Source organism: Rutidosis leptorrhynchoides, chromosome 2 (genome assembly GCF_046630445.1).
Source record: "Rutidosis leptorrhynchoides isolate AG116_Rl617_1_P2 chromosome 2, CSIRO_AGI_Rlap_v1, whole genome shotgun sequence".
NCBI classification, from domain to species: domain Eukaryota; kingdom Viridiplantae; phylum Streptophyta; class Magnoliopsida; order Asterales; family Asteraceae; genus Rutidosis; species Rutidosis leptorrhynchoides.
Window position 1 is genome coordinate 572,324,655 of NC_092334.1, and position 13,288 is coordinate 572,337,942.

At 34.2% G+C, this 13,288-nt stretch overlaps 1 pseudogene; it reads left to right on the top strand.

Moving 5' to 3' along the window:
* Positions 1-8,860: 8,860 nt before the first annotated feature.
* LOC139889821 (putative disease resistance protein RGA3) overlaps positions 8,861-13,288 on the top strand; it is a 73,704-nt pseudogene continuing 69,276 nt past the window's right edge.

Genomic DNA, 13,288 nt, shown 5'->3' on the forward strand with positions numbered 1-13,288 from the left:
TTTGCTGCGATTTATACTCCCTTTCTACTTCGGAGCTTCATGCTTTTATTTTCTTTTCGCAAGTAATGGTCCAGACTTCATATGTATGGAGTTTCAAATTATCATAATATACAAGGTAGAAAGGAAAGGTAGTAGCACGATTTGATTTGTCAAATTACCAGAATTACTAAGGATAGAACTATCAAGAATATATTTTCTTGTTATGTTCAGAAGTTAAGTAGAATGAAGGGTTATGTAACATGGTACGTGATGACGTTATGATTCTGTGAATCTTCATTTCCCATTAGAAACTCAGCATGACTTACTGTAATATAATCACGTTGATCAAGTGTCATTATATTATACTAACTCATGCATCAGTTCCCAACATTATTTCAATAACATTCATATTTTAACTCGAAAGTTTACAGAATATAGAAACTAACAGTTTCTATATGATGTAACACTGAGAGTACGAATAGATTAATGATTTCAGATAAGAATAGTTATGAAAATATCTTCAAAAATATGGAGAATATTTATTATGAAAGATACGATAATATCTTTGAATATCTAAGATCAGTGAATGATGGAGACTATTGTCTGTAAGGGTTTAGAGTAACGAGCAAGATATTCGCTAAAGACTTCAGCAGATATTGAATCATTTAGATTCTTTGAAGTCAAACTTATTCTTTGTGATTTGTCCACGGTTTCCTTCATAGTTTCGCATAATCCGCCTTCAGGTATTAAATTTTTCTATTGAATGTTTCCAATATAATGATACACGGGAAGCACGAAGAGGTATGTAATTTTGGGCGAGAATATTTATGAAAATATCCTCAGAAATATCGAAGATATTGATGATGATATTTTAGAATTTCTAAGTTCGATGGTTGATGGAGAAAGATTTTCCGCAAGATTTTAACATGACTTCGGAGCAAGATATTCTCTAAAGATTTCAACGGATCCAGAATTATCTGGATTCTTTGAATACAGGGTATGGTCCTTGTATTTGTCCTTGGTCTTCTTCGTGGTTAGCTCAATCCGTTTTCTAGTTCCAACTTTTCTGAGTTTTTCCAACATACTATTCTTTATCATCAACTTTCGATGATTAAGGTCGTTTTACGGTTGTCTATGGTTTCTGCTGCTTCATTCAACTTTTTCAACATTCAGAGTATTGATTTGTGACTGAGTGCTTCTCAGAATTTCAGAATAAGAGATCATAATTCTAAGAGATAAATGTCATACATATAACTGTTGATGTAGATATGCTGTGAGTTTTCAAAGTACTGATTGCTGATTCTCGGTAACTGTTATGGCAGTTCTCGTTACAAGATGCGGGTGAGTATATGATAGGGTTTCAATGAATAATTATAATGATTTGTCAGAGAGATTTAAGCAAAAAATAACGAGGTTGTTGGTACGTCTTCTGATAATATGGTGGAATATAAAAGAATTCTCCATTATCAAAAGGGTAATTATATATCTCATGATTATAGTAAGACTACTTCGAATGAAAAGTCGAAGTTGACTTGCTGGAGCTGTGACAAAATTTGCTACTTTGAAAAGGGATCGCAAAGTTATTTTTGCTAATAAATGCCAAAGGATTTGACGCGGCTACGTGTTAAACTTTTACTCAGTTGTCGAGAGTTTCTCTGGTGCATAACTATATGCATAAATCTTTCCTTCCGTAGATGAAGTGCAGTTGATTCATCCTATTGATTGAGGTGTTTTCAAGAATCATGAAAGGTTTGAATGCAGATTGTAATTATCGAGATACAATGAGGTTTAAAATGAAATCAAGTGGCAACTTGAAGAATTGTTTAGTTTCATATGTTATAATCAATATTTTAATTCATTTTAATTGTCCAATGTTGGTAGTCCTCAGTTGATAGTCCACAGTTAGCAATTCAATAATTCATATATAGTTTAATATATAATATTCGAATTAATTAATACGTATCGTGGCCCGATATTTAAAGTGCATAAAATAAATATAGAAATTAAATGACGATAGATAAAATGCGTAAAGTAAATAACAGAAATTAAATGACGATAATTAAAATTGCGATAATTAAATTGAAGATAAAATAAATTGCGATAATTAAAATGTAATAAGGAATTAACAGTTAACTAGGAACAGTTAGCTAGGATTTTGTCAGCGTGGATTCTTAACAAAATTTCTCATAGTTAATTTGTTTGTTTCTAATAAATTTTATTTTTGTCCAATGTTTTCTTCATTATGCCACTTGTTGGATTCTGATAGATCAAAATTTAAGTATGAAATTGAATGAAAATGGTTATTCTGTGGTGAACGGATTCGTATATCGGTAGATGTAAATAGGATAGTAAATGACTGTTGAATCAGATTCGAAGAATGTACAATGTAACTTATTAATGTGAAATTTATATATTCCTCGGGTATTACCTACCCGTTAAAATATTTTCACCATTAACAATTTGTACAAGAGAATTTTTAATTACAATCTTTATGAAAACATATATACATATATATTTTCTTCAGATGTATTCATGGATTTAATGAGTTAATATGATATTAAATTCACTTGATTTTCGGTTGGAACTAGAATAAATAATCTTTAAAACTTTAGAGATTACATATTTGCCATATCGAACGAAGATAAATGAGGTAGAACGATACGTAGAACGAAGATCATACTCAAAGTATAGATGATGATATTGAAGCATGGATTGTTGATGGTACTGATGCTGTTATTGGTGGTACTGTTGGTGCCGGTGATGTTGCTGAAGCTGGTACATTTTGCACCATATTCTCCGAATTGATTATTCGAGCGCGAAGTTCGTTGATTTATTACTCCAGGATAATTGTCGGTCGGAACGAGTGGATGAATAAGATTCAGAATTGTGGATAGAATATAATATTGTCGAGTTACCCTAGAAATGAGACTGAAAATGGTGTCTCGAACAGGTTCGCCGGTAAACGCTTCAGGTTCATTGTCAAGAGGTGAATTCAGTTGGTGGAAGGGATTGCCTTCTGCGCGTTTCCATTAATTAAGTCGACTACGAACCCATCAGATGAATTGATAATGGCTAATTGGTTGATTCATGCCGGTGACGCTGTTTTCGAAGCTTAGGTGAACATCTATATCGGAATAGCTGTCGGAATAACTATCAGAATAGCTATCGAAATCTGAGGGACTCGAACAGGTTGCAGGATTCATCTCGTACGATCAGATGAAAGATTTTCGATAAGAAATAGATTATAGGATGTAGATTAGTACCCTGCAATACATAATTTACATATGCATATATAATACTAACATCCCATAAGTTACGGAGGGATCTACGGAATATGTCAGGCAAAGTTACAGTAACAGATACGCTAAGATACAGATTAGCAGATACGATAAGATATAAATTTTGTCTATACACTATTCATGCAATCATTGCAGTAAGATGTGTCTAGACTAAGAATGATAAGCAGGTAATTTCCTAAGGATGATAAGCAGATAATTTCTGACTAGAAATGATAAGCAAAACTTTTGATATGCAGACACGGTCGAAGTCCAGACTCACTAATGCCTCCTAACGACTTATCAGTTAGACACACTAATGCAGACCTGGTTCGCTAAGACCTCTGCTCTGATACCAACTGTGAAGACCCGTCCTAATCCATCCGGACGAAGTCCATATCGATTATAAACGTTTCACAACAGTTGATTACATCGCTAGGTACTTGACCTCTATATGATACATTTTACAAACATTGCATTCGTTTTTGAAAAGACAATCTTTCATTACATTGAAAGTTGACGGCATGCATACTATTTCATAATATATCTAACTATAATTGACTTAATAATAATCTTGATGAACTCAACGACTCGAATGCAACGTCTTTTGAAATATGTCATGAATGACTCCAAGTAATATCTCTAAGGTGAGCAAATGCATAGCGGAAGATTTCTTTCATACCTGAGAATAAACATGCTTTAAAGTGTCAACCAAAAGGTTGGTGAGTTCATTAGTTTAACATAAATAATCATTTCATAATTTTAATAGACCACAAGATTTCATATTTCCATTTCTCATAAACATACGTCCCATGCATAGAGACAAAAATATCATTCATATGGATTGAACACCTGGTAACCGACATTCACAATATGCATATAAGAATATCCCCATCATTCCGGGATCCTCCTTCGGACATGATATAAATTTCGAAGTACTAAAGCATCCGGTACTTTGGATGGGGCTTGTTGGGCCCGATAGATCTATCTTTAGAGTTCACGTCAATTAGGGTGTCTGTTCCCTAATTCTTAGATTACCAGACTATATAGGGGCATATTCGATTCGATCATTCAACCATACAATGTAGTTTTTTGATTACTTGTGTCTATTTCGTAAAACAGTTATAAAAGCAGCGCATGTATTCTCAGTCCCAAAAAAATATATATTGCAAAAGCATTTAAAAAGGGATTAATGAAACTCACAATACTGTATTTTGTAGTAAAAATACATATGGCGACATTGAACAATGCAGGGTTGGCCTCGGATTCACAAACCTATATCATTTATATTTATATTAACACATATATTTGTATTTGAACAAATTTACATATTATATCTTAAGTTTTATATCTTATACATTGAATAAATAATAGTTTTATAGTTTTATATATAATTAATTTTTATATTAAAATCAATGATTTTGTTATATGTAAATATTTATATAAATAATTTTTAATATATATAATTATATGTAATACTATGGTTGTTGTAATAAATATATTTTTATATAGGAAATATTTAATTGGAATAATAATATTGTTAATATGAAAATATTAATAGTAATGATAATAATAATAATCTTAATGATAACTCTAGTAATAATGATAACGTCGATAAAATTTTTGATAATCCTTAATAATAATAGTATCGTTAATAAAAATGATAATGATAATAGTAATGATAATTTTAATAATAACATCAGTATCAATGATAATAATAATAATAATAATAATAATAATAATAATAATAATAATAATAATAATAATAACAATAATAATAATAATAATGATGAATATAACTTAACTACCTCAAAAGCTTTTCCCAAAACAAAATGCCCCAGACAAGGCTCGAACCCGCGACCTCTTGCTTAAGCACAAACACACTAAACCACTTGAGTTCTACATGCCTTTCTGATTTAATCCCATATTATAAAATATAGACCCCGTGTTTTGTTTTGGCCTAACAACAATTACATAGCCCACTAACACTTTCGGCCCAATTAACATTACAAGAACTCGGCCCAAAAGCATTTCTTATCCTCGGCCCAAGATTACAATTAAGTTTACGGCCCAAAACTTAAATAATTACTCGATGGCCAAAGTAAAAACAAATACTCCGTAACATTTGGGGTCTTCATTACCCACTTGTCCACTATGTTCTTTATGGTTGGCCACCATAATATTAATTTATGTTTATTTGTACATCTTTGCTCATACAGAAAAGGAGAAGTAAAACTATGTATATAATTGCAGCAGTTTTTGTTGGTTTATGTTGTGGGTCGACAGGAGAGTGGTAAAACAGAAACAGATAGTACAATAGTGTCGCGATGGTTATGGTTTTCAGGCTGCTACAGTAGCGAAAAAATAATAATAATAGAAGATGAGTTGCAGGTTGCAGGAAATAAGAGCATGGTAGCTGTGGTGGTTGGTCAGAAATTCGTATAGCAGCGTGTAGCAATAGCGAATGGGTGGTGATTAGCAGTGGTGGTTATGGATGTTGTTTCAACGTAGAAGAAAAGTAAGAAAGGGAGAGGAGAGAGAGAATAGTGGTTGTTTTGGGTTTTTGGTAACCGGAACTCAGCAGTCGCGGTTATCAATAGTAGTAGGTCATAAGAAATATTAGTAACAAGAAGATGACTAGTGGTGTTGATAATTGGGTTCACGAAGAGAACATAAATAGTAAAAGTGAGAGTGATTGTTTTCGATTTAGACATAACAAAGAAAAAAAATGCAAGTAACAAAGGTGTTCGGTATGGGTTTGTTCAAACCAGAAGTTTAACTCAAAGATGGTTCAGTGTTGGTTCTAATGGTGGGTTGGTGTTTAATAATTTAGGGTGGCGGCCTTCAAGGTGGTCTCGGTTAGGGATTCACCACAAGATACTGTTATGGCGGTTGTACAGTGCCGGTGGGTTGTTAATCAAAAAGGTCATGGTTTGTAAGAGAGTGAAGGATTGTAGGTTAAATTTACACAGAGATAGATAGATGGTTCAATCAACTATCAATATGAAAGAAAGAATCAATATGAAAGAGAGATGATGATAATTGGTTAATGTATGTGTAAGTGTGTGTTTAGTGTGTGAATGGTGATGGGTTTCATTTGGTGATAGCAACAGTACCTCGAAAAGCTCCGGTTTTTGGATGATCGAAATAGTACAGATTTCATAATAATGGTTTGGTCCAGTCAAGTTGTAAGTCGACGGAAATAGAAAACAGCATTCATCTCGAGTAGATTCTTGTATAGTGTTGGTTCTATGGTGAACCAAAATAAATGAAAAGATGATGGGTTTGGTATTTTGATGAAGTTAGATGATGAGTGGTAAATATATATCAAATAACAAGACAGAAAGTTTAAGTCTTGTTTTGTGTTGGTGTAGGAATTGATTAATATGAGAAACGAATAATTGTACGGTAAAAGAGGAATGTTATTGAACAAGTTGATGTGTGGTTGAATTTGCATACTGAATGTGATCAAATAGAATCATAATATTATAAAGAAATACAACATGATATGTGACGAAGACAGAAAACAAATCAAACACTGTAATCTTTTGATTATAATATAATTAATCTTTCAAATTTTAAACATGTAAAAATTCTTAGCAGCCGTTCAATAATTCTACCGACAATTTTCATAGGGATAATATTTCGTACTACATTGTTATTCAGTGACGGATAAAAGTCTTCAGAAAAAAAATTCCAAAATTTTAAATTAACTATATTTTTTTTTTATTTTGGTCATTATGGTATAAAATTCGATCCTTAAATTAATAAATAAAAATTACATCAACTGTCCCTCTCATTTAAGGGTAAAATATAGAAAGTGTTAAAATTAATTAATTAGATTCTAAATATACTTTTAATAAGCCTACAACTTATATAACTCATTTTTGTATCACCGTTTACTTTAAAATTACATAAGTTTGAATTTAACTTGCTTAATATCAACCGAAACATCAAACGAGTATTGCAGTCATTTAATATTTACTTTTAATATATTTTATTTATATATAGAAATATATTTTAAATAATAATTATAATATCCTATTTTTATTTTTATTAATTCTTAATAACAATAACATATAATACTTCAAATTATATTTCGAATTATTATTTATATATACATACACACATATCTATTTACAATTAATTGTTCGTGAATCGTCGAGAGCAGTCGAAGGTCAATTGAATATAAGAACATCGTTCCAATGTTTTCTAAACTCAACATTACATACTTTGCTTATCGTGTCAAGATTATAATAAGATTAAGTTTAAATTTTATCGGAAATTTCAGGGTCGTCACAATATCCATTTTAAAACATGAATAATTTGAAATCTATCTTTAAAACCCATTTGAAACATTTTGTTTGCCTAAAAAAAAAAAAGGAAAAAAAAAAATCATAAATCAAAATTGAAGAATATGGTGTCAGGAAGTCTGTAACCAAATCACTTTGCTATCTATATATGCTGTACAAATATGTAACCAAATCGATAAACAAAAAAATCCATAAACCAAAACCACCTATTTGCTATCTATATACTTTACAGATATGTAACAAATCAAGTGTACCAAACACACCTTTAAATCAAGCGTATCATATATGTATAACACCGCACTCTCGTCATTAAATGAACCAGATCGGAGAAATCAAATCGAGAAACCAGTGGTGGTCGACGTTATTGAATGAAATCCGAAGAATTAGTCAGAGAGAGGAATCTTGAAGTGGGTTTCGAGAACCATGTGGTGGTGGCGACGGCGGAGGATAGCTATTAACGAAGCTGAAGAAACAGGCGGTGCGGTGGCGGAAGCGGCGGCAGACGAAACAATGCCGTTGGTGGAATTGCAAGTGTTTGATCTGATACTTTTGCTACTTGCTTATCACCAGATCTGGTATAATTTCTGTAAATTGTAAGTATATGTAGATCTGGTATAGGTATAATGCTAACGACAGCCCTAAGGGCCGCTGTTAAGGTGCATAAAAAACTTATACATTTCAAAACCGTCACATTAAAGTCAAACGTAATCGCCGTGTACAAGTTATTCATGCATGTTAATGTCGTTAGCGTTTTCCTTTTATGAAATATTGTTCAGTGTAATCGAGATTAAAAAGAGAGAGATGCCTTCATGTGTGTTTAAGTGTGTTTGTGTTTGGATTTATTCATGTATAGGTTGAAGATGAAGGTTTCTTGGGTACTTGTACTATGTGTTGTGGTAGTAGTACATTTGATTTGAGGAAGAAACTGAAGTAGAGCTTGGGGGTAGTAAACGTCAAAATGACTAAAATACTCTAATGTGATTTGCATGTGACATAAGTTAACGTCTAAAATTAATGTCAATTGGACGGAAGGACGATCAATGTATAAAGTAAATACATTAGAGACGAGGAATGCAAAAAAAAAAAAAAAAAATCTTTAAAAGGACGGGGAGTGTTATTTTTCTTAAACCACATGGACAAGGAATGTAAAAATGTCTTTATTTAACAATATACTCGTAATATAATAACGATTACTACTATAAACAAGGGTTGAATTCTTGTATCTGTACACTGCACACCCAGTTTTCTAAATTCATCACTACCGAACCCTGCTCTTATCATAAACAATAAACAATGGCTGAAATCATTGCTTCTGATCTCATCAAAGTCGTTCGTCAGAAGTTGGCCTCAGAAGCTTTGAAGAAAATTGATTGCTCTCGGGGGATTCAATCCGAGCTTAAGAAGTTAGAAAGGATATTGCTGCAGCTCCAAAACCTTCTTGATGATGCTTCCCAAAAGGAAGTAACTGATGAAGCTGTTAAAGTGTGGTTGAATAGTCTCCAACATTTGGATTACGATATAGACGACATACTCGATGGTTTAGCAACGAACGCTATGAAGCGTGAGTTCAAAGAACAGGATTCTGTTGCCTTCACTAGCAAGGTAAGAAAACTTGTCCCAACTTGCTGCAAAAATTTCACATTAAGTGAAAAGATGAGTCACAATTTAGATCATTTTAACCAGAAGTTACAAGATTTAGAAAAAGAAAAAACTAGGCTTGGTTTGACTGTGAAAGAGGATAGGCCAAAAAATATAAATAGGAAACTTCAGGGGTCCATAAAAGATTAATGTAAGATTGTTGGACGACAAGTGGAAAAACAGGCCTTAGTCCGGAAGTTATTGAGAGATGAATAATGTGATGAAAACTATAGCATTGTTCCTATAGTTGGTATGGGCGGGGTGGGTAAACCAACTCTTGCCAGACTTTGGTATAATGACAAGCAGGTGAAGGATCACTTCCAACTCAAGGCTTGGGTTTGTGTTTCTGATGATTTTGATAGCTTTAATATAAGCAAAGTTATCTATCAATCTGTAGCTGGCGAGAATAAGGGATTTACTTATTTAGATCTACTTCAAGTAGATCTTTAAAATCCACTTATGGGGAAACGTTTTTCATTTGTGTTGGATGATGTATGGAGTGAAAGTCATGAATTGGGTAACCTTAGTTCCTCCTTTTCATGCATGTGCTCCCGAAAGTAAAGTTATCGTAACAACACGGAAAGAGCAGTTGCTTAAAACGTTGGGTTGTAGTGATCTAAACCTTTTGCATAGCTTGTCACATGATGATGTGACTTTATTTGCTCAGAGTTCTCTGGGTTTAGATAGCTTTGATTCACATCCCACTCTGAAACCACATGGTGAAGGTATTGTGGAAAAATGTCGTTGCTTCCCTTTGGCTTTGAAAGCGGTTGGGAGGTTATTAAGGACCAAAGGAAATGAAGAGCGGTACTGGAAGGAAGTGTTGAATACTGAGATATGGAGGCTAGAAGATGGTGGTGGAATTCTTGCCCTTAAATTAAGTTACCATGATCTTTTCGCATGTTTGAAGCGGTTGTTCGCATATTGTTCTTTGTTTCCAAAAGACTATTAATTTGATAAGAGGGACTTGATGAATGACTTGGCGACATCAATTGCTGGTGCCTTTTTTGTTAGGTTATATAATAATATGAAGAAGGATAATGGGAGTGAAGCACTGGAAAAGTATCGCCATATGTCTTTTCTCCGTGCGGAATATGAGGCCTATAATAAGTTCAAGGCATTTGAAATAGCTAAAAGTTTGAGAACATTCATGGCAACGTCTGTTGGGGTGATAAACGAATGGGATACCTTCTACTTATCCAATAAGATTTTGATTGACATACTTCCCGAGCTACCATTCTTAAGGGTTCTCAATTTAAGTAAATATTGGATACGTGAGGTACCAGAGTCAATCGGAAATTTGAGACACTTGAGGTATCTTAATTTATCTGGATCTCTAATCACACAACTACATGAGAATGTCTATAATCTTTATAATTTACAGACACTGATCCTCTTTGAATGTTTTACTTTCCTTTTTATAAGTTGCCCAACAACTTCTCAAAGTTTAAAAATCTTCCACACTTCGACATTAGGAAAACTCCACTTTTGATTAGTATGCCCTTAGAGATCAGTAAATTAAACGGCCTACAAACACTCTCTAAAATCATTATTGGAGGTGTAAACAGTTTTGAAATTTCCGAGCTTAAAGAATTTAAGAACTTGTGTGGGGATATCTCTATAGAATGTTTTGAAAATGTACAAAATGCAGCTGATGTACGTGAGGCAAACTTTTCACATAAGAGGATTAGCAAGTTAGAAGTGATGTGGAGTAATGTGTTTGATGGTTTCCGTAAGGAGGTGCTTCAAAAGGAGGCCCTAAAAGAGCTGAAGCCTCATTCTGAAACCTTAAAACAACTCAAGATAGAGTTATATGGAGGAAGAGAGATTCCAAATTGGTGGATTGTCGCATGTAACGATACGTGGTTGTAAAAAGTGTACATGTTTACTGTCACTTGGGCAGCCACCATCACTTACGGAGTTGTTAATTGAAGGCATGGATAAGGTGAATAATGTGGGTTTCGAGTTTATTGGTACTGGTGGTGTTTCATTTCAGGTACTTAAAATTCTAAGATTTAAAAATATGAAGGGGTGGGAGTCATGGTCAACCAAAAGTGGGGTAGTGTTTCCGTGCCTTGAGAAGCTTGTTATAGAATAATGTCCTAATCTGGTAGAAGTGTCAATTGAAGCGTTGCCTCTACTAAAGCAACTTAAAATAAAGATGTGTGGTCATAGTGTGTTGACATGGAGTGATGTGGGTATCTGTATTGAAGGGTTGGAGAAAGTGACAAATGCTACTGATGCACGAGATGCAAACTTTTCGTAGAAGAGGCTTAGCGAGTTAAAGTTGATATGGAGTGATGTGGTCGATGATTCTCGAATAGATTTTCTCGATAAGGATGTATTAGGTGGGATGAAGCCACACAGTGGTACTCTAAAACAACTTAAAATAGTGTCATATAGAGGAATGGAGCTTCCAAATTGGGTTAAGGATCCCAATTTTAATAAGTTGTCAGAGGTATTGTTACATGGTTGTAATAAAAGTACATGTTTACCGCCACTAGGGCAGCTACCCTCACTTGAGAAGTTGTTTATTGAAGGCATGGATGAGGTGAATGTTGGTGATTTTAGTGTCATCCAACATCATTTTGGTTAATTGGGATTTATGTGAAAGTAAGAGTGAGCTAGTTATACAAGGCAGGCACGAAATCAATTAACAGCTTCTAAAGAAAAGAGGACGACTTAGGACAGCAAGAACGGCCAAAAGAAGAAAGTCACTTGCAAGCCCAGGAAGAATTAAAAGAAATTGATGAATGTGTCCCGACCAAGCAACGAAGAAGCCTTCCTCTCCTTCTCTTTCTGGGCTCGCTTCTCTCATCTCTAGTTTTTCGCCCAACTGGTTCGGAGAGTGTGGAGTACACGCCCATAAGAGTTGACTAGACACTGTCGCGAATATAGCGGGGGTCAAGAGGGTTGCTCCCCCTTGCGGGGTCAAGGGTCAGTGCCCCTTGCAGGTCCAAGGGCCAGCGCCCCTGGCTGGGGTCCCGCCAAAAAGTGTGTATTTTTATAACAGCTGTTCCCGCCAAATTGAAGGGTTGTATCCCTTCAATTTGAACTGCCGAATTAATATTTTTGTTTTTGGCTGACTTGCTTTCATTCATATGAAAAACACACAGAAAATACATTCTCACATACGCTTTGATTTGAATCTTCTTGCCTGGAATAAAATCTTGTTCTTGTCTTATCCCAATTAGGATTTCGTGATACCCGAGGCTTGTAGGTTCGAAATAATTAATTGAGAAAGTGATTACATGATTCAAGAACCAATCGGATTATCATTTACAACCCTATTTTCTAACAAATCGATTAAGTATTATGTTAATAATCATGTCTGGTGAATTGGTAAAAGATATGACATCAAAGTTTGCGAAACTGGATAAGTTTGAAGGTGGTTGATTTTCGAAGATGGCAATAGAAGATGCGTTTTCTTCTGACTACATTGAAAGTTGTTTATGTTCTGTCCACCCCCGTGCTAGAAATTTCTGAAGATGCAACAGTGGATCAAATCAGGAAAGAAACATGAAATAAGTTTTCCGGCTAATATAACCATATTAAATATAGTAGTTCATCATGAACTCAAGTATGCATTTAATTAATTTAAATACACACAATTCAAGTAAGTTCCGTTAAATAACTTAACGGTCAGTTAAGGAAGCTTAACGGAAATAGCAGGGTTGTTACATTACCTACCTGTTAATGAAATTTCGTCCCGAAATTTAGTGCACGTCGGCTGGAGTTGTTTCATCCGAAATCAGTTGTGGATACTTTTGTTTCATTTGAACCTCACGTTCCTACGTAAATTCTGGTCCTCTGCGTGCGTTCCTCCGAACTTTAACAATAGGTATGTTGCTTTGCTTTAACTGTTTGACCTCCCGGTCCAAGACTTCGACGGGTTTTTTAATGAAATGAAGTTTGTCATCGATACGCAGTTCCTCTAAAGGAATAATCAAATTCTCGTCGGCTAAGCACTTCTTCAAGTTGGATACGTGAAAAGTGTCGTGTATACCACTGAGTGCTTGTGGCAGTTTCAATCTGTAAGCCACTGGTCCAACTCTTTCAGTTATCTCGAACGGTCTAACATAT